The sequence below is a fragment of the Ascaphus truei genome, chromosome 4 (assembly GCF_040206685.1).
Source record: "Ascaphus truei isolate aAscTru1 chromosome 4, aAscTru1.hap1, whole genome shotgun sequence".
Classification (NCBI taxonomy): Eukaryota; Metazoa; Chordata; class Amphibia; order Anura; family Ascaphidae; genus Ascaphus; species Ascaphus truei.
The window spans coordinates 339,180,904-339,200,500 of NC_134486.1; the positions used below are offsets into that span (position 1 = coordinate 339,180,904).

General features: G+C 43.8%; 1 protein-coding gene across 2 annotated transcripts in view; it reads left to right on the plus strand.

The window, feature by feature from the left end:
- The window catches only part of LOC142493689 (uncharacterized), a 139,668-nt gene that overhangs the window by 37,754 nt on the left and 82,317 nt on the right, over window positions 1–19,597 (plus strand). For both annotated transcript variants that reach the window (XM_075598153.1, XM_075598155.1), the window contains exon 3: window positions 13,072–13,171. The gene's annotated coding sequence lies outside the window, so the exon portion shown is untranslated. The remainder of the gene's footprint in view (window positions 1–13,071; window positions 13,172–19,597) is intronic.

The following is a 19,597-nucleotide window of genomic DNA, read 5'->3' on the forward strand; positions in this document are numbered from 1 at the left end:
ATGCCTTGTAGTTAAGGGCAGGTGAAAAGGGTTGGGCCTTGCCGGGAGGAGTGTAACATAGAAGGGGTACTCACTCAGCCAGTGTCAGGAAGTAAAAGAAAGTGAGGGGGAACTGGGAAACATGAATAGTCTAGGGACAGACCAACTGTCAGCAAGACAGGGCGGAGGGCAGAATAGCCCATTCTGAGAACAGATCGCAGGGTTGCTGTAGCAACTCACTGGCTACATGCTCAGAGGCAGAAAAGGCAACATAGTAATATATCACATAGGCACTGTGTGTGTGTGTGTGTGCATGCGTGTGTGCGTGTGTGCAAATACATGCAGCTGAAACTAAGGAGCTAACAAGCAGAAGCTGCAAGGGGGGTCAAACAGAAATATGATTCTTGTTCCATGACACAGTTAATCATCCATATAGTAGCTGGGATGATGATGCTTCATACAATGGTGAGCATATGGGCTGAGGTTAGCACTGCCCAATTCAATATCTGCATGAGCATATCTGTAGTAGATTGCTACAGTCTGGGTATAGAGACCCTGTGTATGTGTTGCAGCAGGCTAAATGAAACTTTTAGTTTAAGGTGAGTAAACACACAGGCACCCTGCACATTCACCCTCACCCTTCCACGTTCCAGCTCCGACTGGCTCATGGTGCAGACGCGCCAAATGTATCAATGTTGTTGCAGGAGAAATGCTGCAGCCCTATTGACTGTATTTCCCCATCTGACTAGCAGCCCCTGGGGCTGCTGGGATATGTAGTGCCTGCGGAGGGCTACCAGTTAATGGCCGCCGCTCCTGTAGCCCTACTGCGTATGTGCGCACTTCTGTAATGGACGCCACATGTCGGGGCATGCTGCGCATGCGCGACATACCACTGCACATCTGCGACCTGGGCAAGATGGCGGTGCCCTGAGCACTTGCTCCCTGCGGAGCTCCAGTGCGGCACTCGCCATTCCGGCGGCACCCGGCCACTGCCCACACTCTCCCCAGCCTCCGCTGCCGGTCATAGCCGCAGTGGAAGGTAAGGGGACGAAGGGGGACCCAGGAGGGACCTGGCCACATATATATATATAAATATCCTATATTTCATGTGCATTTTACAATTACATACTTGAGCAATTCCCATATATTTTTAGAAATCCAAATAATTATTTGCATTACTTGTAAAAAGGTAACAGTTACATTAATAAATGATGCAAATCCTTTCATAGAACAATAAACATGCAACATTTTCCTTTCCCTTGTTTGGGTTTAAAAGCGACTTGATGTGCCAAGCTAATAAAAACCTTATCACAATTTCTATGATCTAATGTGAAGGACCCCACCCCATCGCTTACTCTAGGGTCCTTGATTTCCTTTGGTTCTACTGAACTGGGTTTTAATTGCATAACTCTGAGTAATAACATCTAAAAGCAGTGAGTAGTATTCCAAGAGAACATTCATCCATGATTCATCATGTAAAAGGAGGAAAGTAGAAGTACTGTACTATGTAGGCAATATTACTGTATCTAAATAAAACATTAACTGTTAAATAACTGGTATATTTATTTTAATTGTGTCAATATAGTTGCCATAATTAGAGAACGCAAAAAAAGAGTGAAAATCTAATGTTTCAGAAAATTCTCTGCTGAAGGGTGGGGATAAATAATCATCTGCTACAAAAAGCTTGCAATCTAATTGGATTCCTGAGGCTAGAGAAGATAACATGTGAAAGTAAACTTAGGCCCGTAATATAATGGGCGCACACGCGCTTGTGCGAACGCGCATGCACGTGCCACACACTTTTTGTGTGTACGGGTCTGTGCTGCTGTGAGCGACAGTCTTGGAAGGTAATGCGTGTTTGTGTGTGTGTCATTGGGTAACTGGTTGTGTGTGTATATGTGTGAGTATAGATTGTATGAGTTAATAATTTATTAAATAATATTTTTTAAATAAAAAAAAGACATGTTGTACAGTATGAATAAAAATTATTTTTATTGTGCAACGTTGATAAACACACACACACACACACACACACACACACACACACACACACACACACACACACACACACACACACACACACACACACACACACACACACACACACACACACACACATTACAGCGGCGGTAGCGGCGCAAATACATACTTTTCTGAATCTTCCCCCCTATCAGCCGGCTTAACACACACTGCTGTGTGCGCGTGCGGCCCTAGCATATAATGGCAGGCTAACCACAGCCAACTATAAGTGCCGCGCATGCACGGGGCAGCAAGCGCGCCCACTATATTACGGGCCTTAGGATCTTTGTATGAGGATATGATGTTACTATAGCAGCTGTGTGAGAGAATGCATCTTTCTATGGGGCCCTCACAGTAAGTGAAGGGAGATTATTTTTCGAGGTGATATTTGCCATCTCTGTACCTCTCTATATTACTTTGCGTGTATATTTGGGACACATCTTTAAATGTGGATATGAGATTAGGGAAAGTATTTTATCATCACCCTGATCTCTGTGTGACTTATTATGGGTTGAAATAGTATGGAGGGAGAACTTTCTCCAGCAGGCCATCTGTATTTTTATGGCACATCAAAAGGAGTCGATTATTTTACTTTGCTTGTGGCCATCTAGTTTATTCTTTGTCTTCCACTTTGGACGCTACTTATAAAAGGGATGTTTTACTAGCTGTTAATATCATAATGGTGGAAGACTCTATGGATGCATTTGTGAGCACCACTTAGTTACCATTAAGGATTATACTTAGAAGGATTTACGGACTTTTTCTTTTAGAGGACTTAAGTTTACAATTAGGCAAGCGTTTTAGGAGCTCAGTTATGAAGAAGTACATTGGTAATCTTGGAAATAGCTGAAATGTGGTTGTGTGATGTTATGTTAAGCTATCTAAACCTGGCCTTCTTGAAGCTTTCCAGGCTTGGAGTTGTTCATCCCTGAGGTACGATAACATACTGCTGATCTTGGATAGTTCTGCAGGACCTGCTTGCCAAGACTAATAAACCAAGCAACACTTTAAGCATTCCCTAGAAAAAAACATATGTTGCAATAAGGATATTATATTCTTTTAACACTAATTAATGTTTCTACTATCTTTTTAACCAGATGTGCACATAACTGCTCACATAACATGTCATAACTATCATTAAATAATGGATAACAAACCCCTTTAAGAAAAAACAAAAGTCATATAATAATACATTTTATAGTCTTCCAACTGCCAAAGTATGATATACTAACATATAAATAAACGCTGATAGGAGGCACCTGTACTAAGGCTGGTGCAGCATGACCAGGCGGCCGTACCTCCTCCCTCCACTAGTTCACATGGGAAACCAAGGGTTACATTCTATTGGGGCAGTGTGCTTAGGCATGATCTCATCAGAGGATGGTCACATGGCCTTCCAGTGAAGCAGTCCTGCTGTGTTTGGTTCCCATGAGGTAAAACAGTGTCTGGTCTGCATTAGCTCCTCACAGAAAGTTCCTGTATGTGTTTGTATCCCTTTTTTGCATTGCCTCTGCACCAAGTCTACCTACTGTACTGGTCGAGCAGCAGCATAATTTCTTCATAATAATTCCCTGATTCCAGTGCATTTCAATATTATTTATTTGTTAGAAACTCCTAATCTCTCTGATAGGAATTTGAATGTTGTGCTTTCATATAGGGACTTATATTTTGAGTGAGGATCTTCTGTCTACGCCATGTTTCTGCTTAAGCTGCCTTTCTTTTTCTCTCCCCCCCAACCCCCATCTGGTTCTAACAGGAAATAGCTCAGGCCACTCTAAAAATAAATTAAAATGAATAAATATAAATATTTCAGAAATAAGACTGGCAAGCTCTGAGTTTTGGGTTAAGGTGGTTTGATTTCAATTCAAACTATGTACGGTACTGCACATCTTTAAATAAAAATGGAAAATACCTGAGAGTACATGAGTGCTTCTTTATATATTGGCAGCGCACCCCCTGTCTGGTAAACATACAATGGGCACACCAATCACTTTGCAAAAAAAATAAACAAACAACATTTATTAAGACATTATACAAACAAGCAATCCTGCCACTCAGTTTAGGGTAAAATAACGTTACGGCTCAAATACATGTGTAAAAGGGGTATTTGTGTTCTTTAGTCTAGATGTACTCCATTAGGCAACTTAACGTGGTGTTAATCTAAGTTAATATCACATTATAAGCAACACGGTATCCACTAAGGAAAATAAGCCATGTTTTCTCCTATAAAGAGCTTAGCGTTAACTATAACGGACATTAGTCATAATGAGATGCAAATGAGGCATTATCATATTATTTCCTATTGACTAAAGCCCTTCAAAGTTAACATGGGGACTTCATTTACGTTATTTAAATCATAGCTACATTTGGTGTTATTCCTTAGCAGGAGTGCCTGGGTGGGAGTAGCGCCATAGTTTGGCATGATATGAATAGCTTTGGGATCTTTCCCTGCATTATTTCCCTCTCCTCTCTCTCCCTGTACTCCAACAAAAGCCCTTTTTCAGGATCTGGAGTAACACCAAGGGCCTCATGCAGTAAGCAGGGATAAGCCACTTATCGCCAGGTTCTCGCCAAAAAAGCCTACTGCGATTAAGTAAGCCCCGATAAGCTGGCGATAAGAGCGAAATTCGCTGTTTTTTTTTGCCCCCCAAAAAAACGGCAGACGCGCTGCGATAAGCCACTTTTTGGCACTGATCGCCAGTTTTTCAAACACGCTCAATTCTATAAGCCCCGATCAGCTTAGCGGCTGATCGCCACTTTATAATTGAGATTTCTTCTCCGAATCATCCCGCCACAAAAAGTTGTCAAAAAGGTGGGGAGAAGCTGCGATGAGCGGCGAGACGGCACTTAGAAAATAAAATGCATGTTTCCTGCATTGGATCGATGCCGGGAGACTTCGGCGCTGATATCCATTAATATCAGCACCGGAGACCCCCGGCATGAATCCGATAAATGAAAAATTAATTTGCGGTTGGACTTAACCCCTACATTACCTTAATACCACTAAGATAATGAAGGGGTTAACCCCTCCAGCGACCCACCCGGTAGGCCTAAACACCCATCCTTGGGGCTAATACCCCCTTCACCCACCCCCGCTACTCACAACTTGTGAAAAAGGGAAATCTGAGTTGTCACTTAGATGAAGGGGGGAATTAGGTAGTTGCCGGTGGTGACAGCATGGGAGGTGCAGGGACCTAGGGTAGAGGACATAGGCTCCTGCGTACCTCCCCTGGCATACCTCCCCTAGCTACAGACTCCATTTTCCATCCCCCTACTAAGGGGCTCCCTCTTGACCCCCACCACTAGAGGGATGGGGAGGGGCGTTGGGAGGAGTTATAGGGAATCTCTGTGAGTTGCTTCCCAGATTCCCCATGGTAGATACGTGGAGTTAATGCTTATTCTGGGGATTATGGCTCAGTGCTCATGATGGCTTCTAAAAATCATCCTGTGGCTTCATAGGGGGAACAATCACCAGTTTGCCGGTGGCAGAAGTGGCAGCTGGGCCCAGACATGTGTGGCAGCTGCCAGTAGAGGGCATAGGCAGTGGGGAGGAATGGTGCACAGTGCGACAGTCTGGATGTCTGGGTGAGCCTCCTGCATGCCTGTCGGAAGGAAAATCAGAGGAGAAAGGCTAGATGGGCCTCACGTGACACCGGCCGAGGTGTGGGTCACGGTGCCGCAGTGGGGCTCAGCCATTGTGGCAGTCTGCAAATGGTGCAGGCGGTGGGCAGACACGGCAGACAGTGCGGCAGTCTGGATGGCTAGAGGAGTCTCCTGTGCGCCTGTCCGAAGAAGAGTTGAAGGTGGAGAGGCTGGATAGGCCTTGAGTGACACCGCCCGATTTCACGGGTCATGGTGACAATAGCTGGAAGGAGAGCTATTTGGAGGATGCCGGCAAGTGGCAGGAGACGTCCAATAGCCCCCAGGAGGAGTGTGTCTGGTCAGAGAATGGCTGGTGGTCAGACGATGGCTTTGTGCCCCTTGTCTCCCCCAGCTCCCCAAAGGCTTCCCCTGGGACTGTCGCTGGTCCACGAAGTGGGGGTTGGGGGGTCTGGGCCCCGGGTGCTTATACCCACGGTAGTGTGGGCTCATGCTCTGGGGGGTTTTCAGGTCAGGTGGGGGACATAGGGAGCAGGCTATGACATCACAGTTGCCAGGGGCCCCTGTGTGGTGGGCCCTGGGGGGGGGGAGGGGGGGTTATGTGCAGGCCCATTAAGGGTTGGGGCCTGTGGAGGTTAATGTGGCAGGGGCTGTGGGTCTGACTGCAGTTTTGCTGGCTGTACTTCAAGCCTTTGGGGAAAGGGGGATTTCTGTTGTGGCGGGGGCAGGCAGTGGTTCTCAATAAGGCCAGGCTAGGTTAATCATTAAAGGGGCAGAAAAATGTGGTGCAGAGGTCACGCAGTCAGTGGCTGCCAGCCTGGCTCCCACAGGGGGATGGTGGTACAGGCAGCAGAGTCAGGGAGCGAGTCAGGGAGCGAGCGCAGATGCGTTTAATGTGATGGATTTGTTTTACAGGGACACATACACTGCCAGGCAAGCTCCCTGGGGATACAAAAAACAAAAATAGGAGCGCATGAAAATGAAACCAGAAGAAACCAAAATTAATACATATATTTTTATCATGAAAAATCATTCATCATACAAAAATACACATAATACAGTAATATAATAATAACCTTGTCAAAATTGACACAAATAAATTATGCACGAGCCCTAGCCACACAGGGTTAATGGATGTAAACACCCAAATGCACAACCCTAGATAGTGACAGGGAAGGAGAAGTGCTAGGAATGCAGGATGTTATAGAAAAAACAGACCGTAGGCACTAGAATTCCCCTTTGTGCTCCTCGTGGCAGGTAGGGCTCCACCAGCTACACAAACTGATCGTCGTCACGGACGTGCGTCGCTGCGTTATGACAACACCAACATGTTTCGTGTCACATGAGACTTCATCAGGGCTTGGCCATAGACACTCAGAGAGGCACTAATATACCTCCCCTGGTTCCTATATTAACCAATAGGGAACCATGTCTTATTTCAGGCTATCAGACCATCCAATCAACTGCTCACATACTAATTGAAAAATCAATATAACTAAATGCTAAAAGTAAATTAGAAAAATGATAATAAATACATGACACTTACAAAATAATACACACACAAATACATAACATGATAAAACTTAAAATAAAAAACTATAATTGATTTAAAAATGACACATAATAAAAACAATTTAAAATACTTTAAACCAAAGCAATGACTATTAATTAGTCTATTGTTCCTCATGATGCAACATACTTATAATGAATTAATGTGTAAACATAAAAATATTCAGAGCTCTAGACTCCTTACAATTACATCATTGTCCATACCTTAAAAAAAAATATATATAAAATAATATATATATTATAAGAGATAAACAACATTATCGCTGCTTATCCTGATTAACCTATGAATGTCAGAGTAAAACCTCGCAGGGTACCCTTAAGAAGGTACAAAGATAAATCCCCCCTTAACTAGATTAAAAAGTTTTTTTAAATATTAGAATTAGAATCATATGGACATAAATCTACATTCATCAGACACTGAGTACTTATATAATCCATAAAAAATAATTATATGTTACTATCTAATGTGATAAAAGCCTTAGTAGGAGATGTTAAAAATTACATGTGTTTATACATACATCGCAGCCTACTGTATAACTAGATGAGTCAGAGCTATGCTCGCAGGACTCAATAACCTTATATCAAAAACTGTTCCATATTATCATTCGGTGAATACATTTCAAAAATAACCATATTAGCACAAAGTCTAGGAAAATAACTTCATTAACCCCCTGGAGTAATAATGAACTTAGTGACTAGTCTAATACCACCCAGGTGAATATGATATCACTTTTGAAGTTATTTGGAAGTTATTTTAGAAGTTTATTTTAGAAAAGGGGCCAATTCTATCTGCTCATTTAACCCACCAGGTGACTTGCTTGCCAATGTATAAATCCAGAATTGTTCCCTTTGGAGCAGGCAATTCTCCCTATCACCCCTCCTGGGATCTCTGGATACTACTTCAATTCCCCTAAAGTGTAGGGTATCTACCTCTCCTTTATGGTGGGTTAAAAAATGTTGAGCTAGATTATGGAGATGGGGATGCATTGCTAGCCGAGGTAGAGAATATAATTTGGGGAATATGTTGGATTGCTACTTTTAAAAGCATCCTGACTTCGATTCAGTGTCTAGCTATTGGTTTAGGTCCGATGGCATATACTTGGTCATTGGTGCAGATTTATTTAATTGGTGCAAATGTATTTAATAATGCCATGCAAGGCGGGCTTGTGAGGGTCCTGGTGGGTTTGGCAGTACGTCTAGTTTAAGGGGGTTAAATAGCCCCGTATGTGGCGGCAGTTGGAGGGTAAGTGTGCTTATCCTTGCCAGAAGGGGCTCCGTACTTAGTAAAGCACAGTGGGGCTGGGAGTGGCGAGAGGGCGGGGCTCGTTTTCTAAGTGAGTTCCGGGAGCCCACTCGTATAAATGGCTGAGTCACGTGAGCTCGACTTTGGTATCACGGTTCATCGGTTCAAGGACGGTTGACCTTTAACCCTTTGAGCGAGCACTCTGGCAGGGGTAGCACTTACCAATTATTTAATGGTTGAATAAAAAGCTGCGGCCTTGTACTTCAAGACCTTGTCTTATTGTTATTTATGTGTTATTTATGTGGGGTTCTGGGTACTTGTGGTGGAAGGGAGCTCCCTCACAGTCTCCCAGGTCATCCATCTATGACATTTGTATCCCTTAAGACCCCCAAAAAATAAACTGACACCTATTTTTTTTAATTTTTTATAACAAAGGCTGTTGGTAACTTTGGGGACATAAAGTACTGTATGAAGATCCTTCTATTAATACATTTATTCTACTGATGAACAAGTCCACTGGAATGCTAGTCTCCATACTTTGTGCTTCCAGATATACCTCCAGATGTTAGAGGGTTCTTGTGCACCCATGGCAGATGTCCTTGTTTTTGTGAATGCACTTATCTTCATTACTACAGTAACTTTGGGGAGCCACAACTCATAAAGTTAGACTGTTTTTCGTATGACTGTCAACCATGAACTCAGAGACGCCTATCTTAGAACATTGAGGCCTTCAGGGGAACAGTGTGGTATTATGTTGCAAATTGCATGATATTCTCATCTAGTTAGCACAGAAACATAATAACTGTTTACATTTATTGCACGCACACCTTTTTTAAAGTAGGGTTTTCTGGCAATATTCCTGATATCAAAATTAAAAGTATGGTTTAAATGGCCACCAAAACATACAGTAGACATAAACATGAGTTGGCCTTATTATGTACATTGTGCAGGCACATACGTACTGTATGGTATTTGGGATTTTTGTCAAGTGATATCTGTAAAGTTAGTTCTAATAAACTTCTAGTGCAAGTTCTTTCTTGTTAGAATAGCTTCTTTTCTTATCTGTGAATAAAAGCATCTTGGCACAAAACCTAGGTAGCGCACTTCCCCCCACCCCCTGGGAGATATGGCGGCTACGGTGTATTATGTGGTGTTTTACCTGCAGCTCAGCCTGGGAGCCTGGGGTGTACCTGAGTCATCAATCGGTAGCTCCTCCACCTGTACGGGATCCTACTATGTGGGATAACCCCATTACAGGAACTCCATACAATAAAATACATGATAGTACGTACAGTATAACAGTTTTACTGCAGGCAAACAAATACTGAGCACATATATATATATATAGTTCCACCCACCGGTCACACACGACCGTTCCCTTCAATATACAGTACACAAACCCGGTGCCCACACACTGGCGATACAGTCCCGCAACCTAAGGGGCCCTCAGCCACCCAACCACCCTGATGGCCACGAGTAGCAACTCCCACTTAAATGTGTGAGACAGCGCTGCCCCCACTAATATGTTTACAGTTGGTGCACTTGTAGTACCTGCCGGGTGCTCTGGCACCCGGTAAAGACGACAATAGAAGGATGGAATCCACTGATCCAGTGATGGCTGTTGTCAATGACGACGTCCGCCTCCACGTGGGGTGACCTCACGCGGGGATTGTATCACCTTGGAAGATTGTCTCTTAAAATGGTGGTCTGGTCCCAGACCACCGGATCGCCAGTTCGCCGCCGCGTCCTGGCTGTGTCCCTCTCTCTGGTACTACCAGGGCCATGTCCCTAACTGATGTGCCGGTCCCTGCAGCAACCACAAACTGAGGGGAGTCAGGGCCTAGCTGGGGTCTAAAGGGGGTCTCTGGCCAATTTCAGGGGCCCCTGACACCCTGAACACGCACACCCTACCCTTATGGTGTCCCAGCTCCGACTGGCATGCTCCTAGCATGCCAAAGTATCTATTTCCCCTACCAGGGGAATACTAACGCCCTGTGGTACCTGATCCCTTAGCCCCAATGCATTATGGGGCTTGTAGTCCCTGTGGAGCCTTCTGTTGTAATGGCTTCTTCACGCACCTCCCACTGCGCATGCCCGGCAACTTGCGCATGCACAATCACACCCAAGATGTCAGTGCCCTGCAAAGGGAGCCACGGGAGCCTCCGGCGACCAGGTCGCCTGCCGCAACCTCCCCACGCTCCCCCCAGCCTCTGCTAACAGACGCAGCTACAGCCAGAGGTAGGGGGCAGATGGGGGACCAGGGGGACCCAGGCTATACCTAAATAGGCTAAAAGACATAAATGTTGACTGTATACTTTTGAATACTGATATAATTATATAGCAATAAAACAGATGTTTTACATAGACTAGACACTGACTAACGTATACAGAGCTGTACCAAGGTTTAAAACTTCCACCAGAGCCAATTGAGATTTGAATGGATTATCAATCTGTGGTGTGGTTATTTTTCTTGCAGACAAAACATGATTGTAACACTTTACATAAACTGTGATATTGAATTACCTGGAGACTGGTAATAAACTATGAAATAGCTGGATCTATTTTTGAAAACAAATATTATTTATTTTATGTTAGATGAATAAAAGAATTGTATAACAATTATCTTGCCAAGAGCATAGCCAAGAAACTATTTTCAACTGTGTTAGTCTTACCGACTATCTTGGAAATTATTTATTTCAGTTTATGTATGGCTTTTTGCTCACATCTCCACAACAATTAGACGTGTACAGTATGCAGCCTACCAGAACATTTTGTCACCCACTGTCATACAATTCTACAAAATAAAGCCTGAAATATCATTCCTTTGCACCCTTCTTATAAACCTCTTCAAAGATGTAGCATAGCAAATGCATGGCTGGATCAGGCCAGTGAGTCATGGAGTTTGCCTTATAGGCTGTAATTCAATTTGCTATGAAATAGTCTTCCTCCTTGTCTATATATTTCAGCTTCGTGCATCTTCCCAAACAAGGGGAAGATGGCTTTATACCATATATATGTAAACCCCCTCTGGGATTACTATGTTCCTTTAAGGGGTTAAAGGCTTAAAGGGGTTAATATGCTAAGAGAATATTGTGACGGTGCTCGTCACGTAGTGCGAAACGCGTAGAGGTCACGACAGGTCACTCTGCGCGTATGCTGTTAGGCTGAGACGGCGCTTGCAGGAAGTTTGTGCGGTGGCAACATCTCTACGGTGGCGTGGTCCGGACTCTTGTACGCTTACCAGCGGGACCCGCTCGGCACTTCAGTGTAAGTTTCCGTCTCCCCCTTTCAGACTCAGACAGTTGTTCAGCTTTATTATTAGCTGCAGTGGTAGCACTGTATGCTAGGTGATACTGGCGAAAGGCAGGGTTGCAGACCTGTCTAAGACATGTGAATGTGCTCACAAGTAATACTTTTATAAGCTATATGCTATACGGTGGATGGTAACCACAACCATAACCTAAATTATATATATATATATATATATATATATATATATATATATATATATATATATATATATATAACTATTAATAAAGAAAAAAATATGCACGTAACACACAAAAGTCTGTTGTGGCAAAATGTGTCCGAAAATGTAATTTGCTTTCTACAAAGCTTGCAACAGTTCATTCAGAGCCAAAAGCATACTTATTAAACTGCTTAGTCTTGACTGAATATATTAAAGGCCTCATACCTTCATTTCTCTAATACTTAGGCAGATGCCATCTTCAATGTTGCATCTACTTCACATACACGCCTCTGTATAAAATTTGACAGCCTAACGTCTATTTTTCTATGAGAAACAGTTATTTGCCTTTGGCACCTCTTACCCATGCAGTGTGTGGCATGAATTAATTTGCCTAATGACAATAGTGGCAGAAATCCATGTTACACTTATGAATCCCATAATTTCTTATATTTTATAAAGCCCTCCAACTAAGTGGTGACCTGTTTGTCACTTCTCTCTGGGATGCACAAGGATGTATCTCAGGAATATTACAGTTTGCTTCAAGGATGTCATCCCAGGATCTAGCGATCATCCCCAGCCTTCCAAAATATACATATTTTACTTTTAGATGCCATTAGTGATAGCCCCCTCCTCCCCCCAATTAAGCCCTGTTTGGAGATCAGCACAGATCCAGGAAGGGTCTTGACCTGCCATAAACCCAATATATTTTATTTTTAAGACAAATTAACACATTAACCCCTGAAGCACCATATTGATTAAAATATATAATATTTCATGATGTTATCATGGCAAGCATTTGCCTGATAGGGATTATGCCTATTCCAAATAAAAAAAAAACCTGTATTAACTCCCCCCTTTCCCAACTACATAACAAATAATAATAAAAATAAATACATTTTAAATATTAAGCCATTGATTGCCACTGTGGCTAACTAGGCCTTCTCAATGGGCACCTATATGGCCACATTGGCTATCAATGGAGAATTGTAATAGAAATTGTCTTACTTATCAACATTAAAGTACACTACCTATCCCCCTTCTCTACCTTAGTGGATAGTAAAACATTGCCATGCAATGCTAACCAATGTTGTGCAACATGTAGGTTAATTGTTTCTATTTACATAGCCAGTTGTGGTTGATCTTGATGTTGATGAGAAACAGGTGTCTAAAACGAGGGTCACTTCCTCTGCAGAAGCTGATGCTGGTGGTGCTGGAACTTCTTCTTACTCTGAAGGCGTTAGAGGACATTGAGCGCACTGTGGTTCCTTACGCCATGAAGGACCTTGAAAAAGGTAAGATACGAGTAGGGTTATTGACTATAAGGAATTTTGCCCATGACTACAGTAATGGAACCCTGTGGGGTAATGAAAGGGTTCACTTATGTGAAATATAGGAATCCCAAGGATTGGATGATGGTTGGGCGGAGGGGGGTGGACTAAGTAATAGGAGAGAAAGGGCCAGCAACAGGCTGCAAGGGCAGCCATTTTATGACAACTTTGAACAGGTTAGGTTTTAGTTCCCTCTCAGGTGTATGTTTTGCTCTAGTTTTTACTTACCATTGCAGTTCTTACCTTACATTATGAATCCAAGTACAGGTAGTAACAGAGTGGATTTAGGTGGTGCAGTTTGGAGCTATGGGTTAGGAAGCATGTTTTCTATTGAGTTAAAGGTCCTGTTAGGGAACATAATGGAACAGGCATCACAAGATGGGGTTTTGACTGAGAAGCTAGATTGCTGGAGGGTTGGGATTAGTGGGTAGTTTGTTCCTTAGTACCCTCAGTGCTAGTGTTCATACCAGCGCAGTGAACCCCGGTGTGGAGGTAGTGGCTATACCAGTCCTCAAAAGGGCAGAAAAATGGAGGCCTCCTGAGAGACTGAACCCCAGCATTCACCGGCAGTGAGTAGGAAACAGCCGGCTGAGATATATGGTTCGACCGAGGTAAGGACAAGAAGCGGGAGAGCAACACCAAATGGAACCATCAGGAGGAGGCCTGATGGAGTCCAACTGGAGTATGGAGAAGGTCTGAACCATGTGGTGTATAGCCCTGTATGGCAGTTTTGCTTGGTAGAGATATGATGAGCGGTTCCGCCAGAAAATGACAGTATTGAAGAATTTAAATTGGGATGTAAAAGGGATAGATTTGTGGTTAGGTTTCATGTCCCCGCAGAAGCCGGCGCCCTTTCCAGGAGGTGCTTCTAGTCAAGACGTCAGCAGGATTGAGGGTTGGTATTTGTTGGCTCTTCAATGAGAGCCATTGTAAGTGGTACAGCCTTGTAGATTTAAGCAAGAGTGTTCACAATGTGGATAAATGCATTCAGCATTGTGGTGTTTTAGGAAAGGCAGAGGGTTTTTAGGGAGCCCACTGAAAAGGGCTTGAACACAAAGGAACATGGAAGATATGGAACCTTGGCTAAGGAAGCGTGCAAGGTAAATTAGAGAAGGTTTTACAGTAGGTTTACACTGGCGACACACTTTATTCGAGCTTGGCTAGTCCCACGAATTCGGGTATACCCGGGTGTATTGAGGTTTGTGACTGTTTTCTGCCCGAGTACATTGAGTTATTTTCCAAGCAGGGATTGAAGCATTTTATTCCCGCTGGCTGCAATACTGCACAGTATATATATATAAACTGCATTACAATTCATGAATTTATGCCATCTGGTAGACACGCGAAGCATTGCAGCCTATTAAATCCTAATCATTATCATTTAACAGATCAGCCGCCCATCAGCCAGGCATGAACCCAGGCTGGGAAGGCAAATGCAACGGGGCTTGTCAGAGGTTAGGAGTGGCGCATTCCAGGTATCTGCCAGGTACATACCGGGTATTTGCTCGAATAAAGTGTGTCGGTGCAGTATGTATTCCTTTTGAAAGTACATAAATAGCCTATTCTGCAGGGAATCTCAAATCAGTAGGTCAGAATAAAAGTCTGGTAAAAGAAAAGTTAATGAAGGAGGTAGAGTTGGGAAAGATGGAGGGCCCTTTTTGAGAGTCTCCTTTTGAAAATGTAAGGGGCTCGCGCCCAAGAAAGAGCCAACAAAATGTAGGATGATCCATTATTTGTCTTATCCTAAAGATGACTTGGTAAATGATAGGATGGACAAAGGGGGATTGAAGGTAGCTTATACGTCATATGGCAGACCGGTGGAATTGGTAAGGAAAGCTGGTAAAAAGACTTTGGGCCTCATGCAGTAGCAGCGATAAGCCCCTTATCGACAGCTTCTTGAAAAAAACAGCCTACTGCGATTCAGTAAGCCCAGAGAAGCTGGCGATAAGAGCAAAAATCACAGTTTTTTTTTTGCCTGAAAAAAAAACCGCCGGCCGCTCGCTAATAAGCCATTTTTCGCCAGCTTTTCAAATTCGCTGTATTCTAGTAGCCTTGACCAGCTTATCTCAGCTAATTGCCGCTCTAGAATTGCGATTTTCTCTCCAAATCGCCTCGCCACAAAAAGATGGCAAAAAGGTGGGGAGAAGCAGCGATGAGCGGCGAGACGGCACTTAGAAAAAATCTGGCCTTTCTCCTGCATCGGATTGATGCCGGGGTCTCCGGAGCTGATACCCATTAACAGTGGTTGACAAATCACCAAAAAATCTACTCACCACACAAAAAAATCTACTCGCCACCTAGTACCAAACGTGTGCTGCTTGGGCCAATATTTACTCGCCCGGGGGTTAAATCCACTCGCCCGGGGCGAGCAAATGTATAGGTTTGTCGAACACTGCCCATTAATATCAGCACCGGAGACCCCCGGCATGAATCAGATGCATGAAAAATGCATTTACAGCCCACTTCATTACCTAAGCGGCTAACTGCTAAGGCAATGATGGGGTTAAACACCCGTGCCAGGCTTATTGTGGGTAGCAGGGGTTTGTGACAGTGGTATTTGTCCCTTGATGAGATTTTAGGCCTTGCGGGGGGGGTGGTGTTTGCGGGTGGACATAAACCCTTCATTACCTTAGCGGTTAATACCGCTAAGTTAATGAAGGGGTTAACCCCTCCTGCTACCCATCCGGTAGGCCTAAACACCCATACTTGGGGACAATCCCCCTTCACCCACCACCGCTACCCACAATACAAAATAATACACACAACAGCCCTACAACCACCTCCTAGGCTCCCAATAAACCATTACAATATCTAATAAACACCAATACACAACCCACCCACCCCCTGTGGTCCCACATAAAACCATGACGGGTGTCTGCAGGCCCCACAGTGCACCCTGGGGGGTACCGATGGGTGGTTCCATGGGCCTCCAGGTGGTACCTGCGGGTGTCCGAGGCCCCAATGGGGTCCAGGGGTGGTCCCTGCGGGTGTCTGGGGGCCCTCAGTTGGTTCCCACATGGGTCTGGGGCCCTCGGGTGGTCCCTGCGAGTTCCTGGGGCACCCAGCTGTGGGGTCCCCAGGTCTTCCCTGCAGATGTCCCCCGTGGGTCCCCAGGTGGTACCCTTGGGCATCCGGGTGTCCTTGGGTGGTCTCCGTGGGTTCTCGCTGGCCTGCAGTACCAATCCTGTATGTAAAAAAATAAAACATGTCCTACATTTAAAATAACTATTATTCAGATATGGACCATAGATTATTTGCCCATTATTAAACACAACACTAGCGAGCATAAATGAAGTAAATTAAACCCATTCTACTTACCCCTGGCAATATGAAGGGTGTCTTCATCAGCTTTACTGCAGATCCATGTCCTCCGATGTCAACAAGAATACATAGCAAAGTACAATCTAATATCCCCTAGCCCCTTAATCACCTTAGCGGTTAATAACCACAAAAGTAATTAAGGGGTTAACCCACCCTTTGCCACTACCCACCCATGAGGCCTAACCACCCTCCCCAGGCAACTACTCCCACCCTTCACCCATTCATTGGTACAGTGGGTACATTATGCCCATATAATATGGTCATGATTAACCAATTTACCAAGAAATGGGGAAGGATTAAAAAAACAGGCCCAAATAAAACACATTACATAGCCAAATATAAATCATAACATAGTCAAATAAAAAACATAACATAGCCAAATAATAAACATTACATAGCCAAATATAAATCCTAACATAGCCAAATAAAAAACATAACATAGCCAAATAAAAAAACATTACATTGCCAAATAAAAAACATTACACAGCAAAATCAAACACAGCACATATCAAAAACACAGCACATAGCAAAATAAAATACACCACATAGCAAAATAAAACACATCACATAGCCATTTAAATAGATAACAAATGCCAATAAAACAATTGAATGGCACAGTGGGTACATGATGCCCATATAATCTATGCATCATTTAACACTATGCCAGTCAATGGTCAAACTAAAATAAACAATCACAAACAAGAACCAATGCCATCCAAACAATCAGAAATTAAAAACAAATGAAGAAGTAAACAGAACTAAATCACCACCAATTAATTGAACCAATCAAGAATAAATTCCACAATTCAAACACCAAAACAAAACCATTAGGAAATAAATGAAAGCTCAAAGGAAACACCATTTGACAAAATCTAACTACCAAAAAGAAGCCACTATTAAAAAGTACCCCCCCTCCTGAAATAAACTATTTAAAACACCACTAAAAATTACATCTTACTAAAACAAAATAAAATTAAATTGCCCAAACATTTCTAAACTAACTGGGATCGGCTGATGTCAGGAACCTCTCTCATGATACACGCTGTGTACACAGACGCTGGGGTTCCCTTCATTGCACTATTCAACCTAATCTCGCGATCTTTGGTCCATGATGTCACAACCTGGAAGTGGCACCGCTCGCTCCATCAACTGGCTTAGTTGAAAGTGTAATGTACAGTCCCAATAGCCTTAAATAAGGCTTTGCAGCAAACAGGCAGGCAAATAACATCCTTATGTCTGACAGATTAGTGAGATCTATTCAGAGCGTCTGTGTACACAGCGTGTATCATGAGAGAGGTTCCTGACATCATCAGCCCCTCTGCTGCAGCCAACAGAAAGGATTTTATCCATACATACCTGTATATTTCAGCTACAGTACATTGTCATAGCTTGTCCAGGAATTCATATAAGGATATTCTACGTTTCATCCCACAGGTGTTTTGTATTCATTCACCTGCTGTCTCTGATTTGCGCTGTCAATGATCCAAATTGACAAACGGGGTTCAGTTGATAATAAGTAGTTTATTTCAATACATCGTAAAGTATGATCATACTCATTCAAAAGTCTACAAGACACTCTCTGTCAGGGAGTGTCCAGGCAGCCTCTTTATACAGTACATTCTTGGTTCCTTTGTCTAAAACTGTTACTAGGCAGATTACACTAACCACTCCTTAATTCTAAAATCAATCATATTACAGCTCATTAAACCTGGTTAAAACTAGCCTCAAAACAGCTCTGTATAGGAACCAGGTACCATGTCTCACTAGGAATGTGGGCATTACTTTAGACACATTCGTAAATCAACTTACAGTAGGAGCGAAATCTCTCATTTACACCAGACACACATTCTTACTCACAAAATGGATACTGGACATGACTGACTTTACAAAATGGAAACTGAACATCACTTTCAATCCTTCTCCAGAGACTCCCACCAGTCCATTTCAATAATATATCAACAGTATCTTCATTTCAGCAATATTATTTTGTAAGCGCCTTTTGTATTTAGTTTTCTCTATATATTTCTGGTGTTGTGTACATCCATTACATTGTGGCAGCATTCATTTGACACCATCGAACAATTGTTAATAATTGGTTTTGTGCACCTTATTTCTACTATATATATATATGTAGCCATATACTATATATGTAGCCATGGTCCCTCCGGTCCCCCTGTCTCCCGGTTCCTTTCCCCCTTTCGTGTGTGTTGCTGCGGGGGTGAGTGCTTCGCCGGGGGTTCTCAGCGACATCAGCAACAGGGTGCCGCCATCTTGTATGCATTTGCGCAGGCGCGGAGGCTCACACATGCACAGAACGTTAGCGGCAGCCATTTTAGAAGTGCAGGGTCTGCCCACAGTTGCGCAGGCTCAGTGGAGAGTAGCGGCGACCATTACAGGGAGTGAGAAGAGGCGCTCCATAGTCAGGGACATCCCTCAGTTCGCACATGAGCAGTTAGCAGCGGCGGCGGCCATTACACAGCGCGCACGCGGCACCAATGTTAAAGAGGGCCATCAAGGACTACAACACCTAGCAGCCTATGGGGACTGCCCTATGATCCCTGTCACATGCAGCCAGACAGCCAGTAGAGTTTGCAGCTTCTCCTGCTGGAGAAAGATACATTGTTGGGTGCAGAGTGAGGAAGCAGACAGTGAAGCACATGAGTCAGTGAGACTGAGGAGACAGTGGGGGAAGGAAGGGGGGCAAAGAGCTGCGAGCTTCTGCCCTAGGCCAGAAATCCCCCAGCTAGAGCAGAGGCCCTGACTACCCACTAGAGAGGGTGGGTGTTCACAGGGACAGGCCCTTAGGTAAGGACCCTGTGCCCTTCAGCTGTAGTTCCTTTGTGCAGGGACAGAGAGAGGCCCTGCTGCTGTTCCTTAAGTACAGGGACAGAGAGAGGCCCTGCTGCAGTTAATTTAGTGCAGGGACTCAGTGATAATGTTTGCTGCATGTTCCTGTATGCTGTGTTGCTGATCCAGAGACTGTCCTTACGGTGGGACATCCAGCTGGAACCCATCCCACGCGAAGGTACAGATCAGCGCTGGACCAAGCAGCGCCGGTAGACCCTTTTT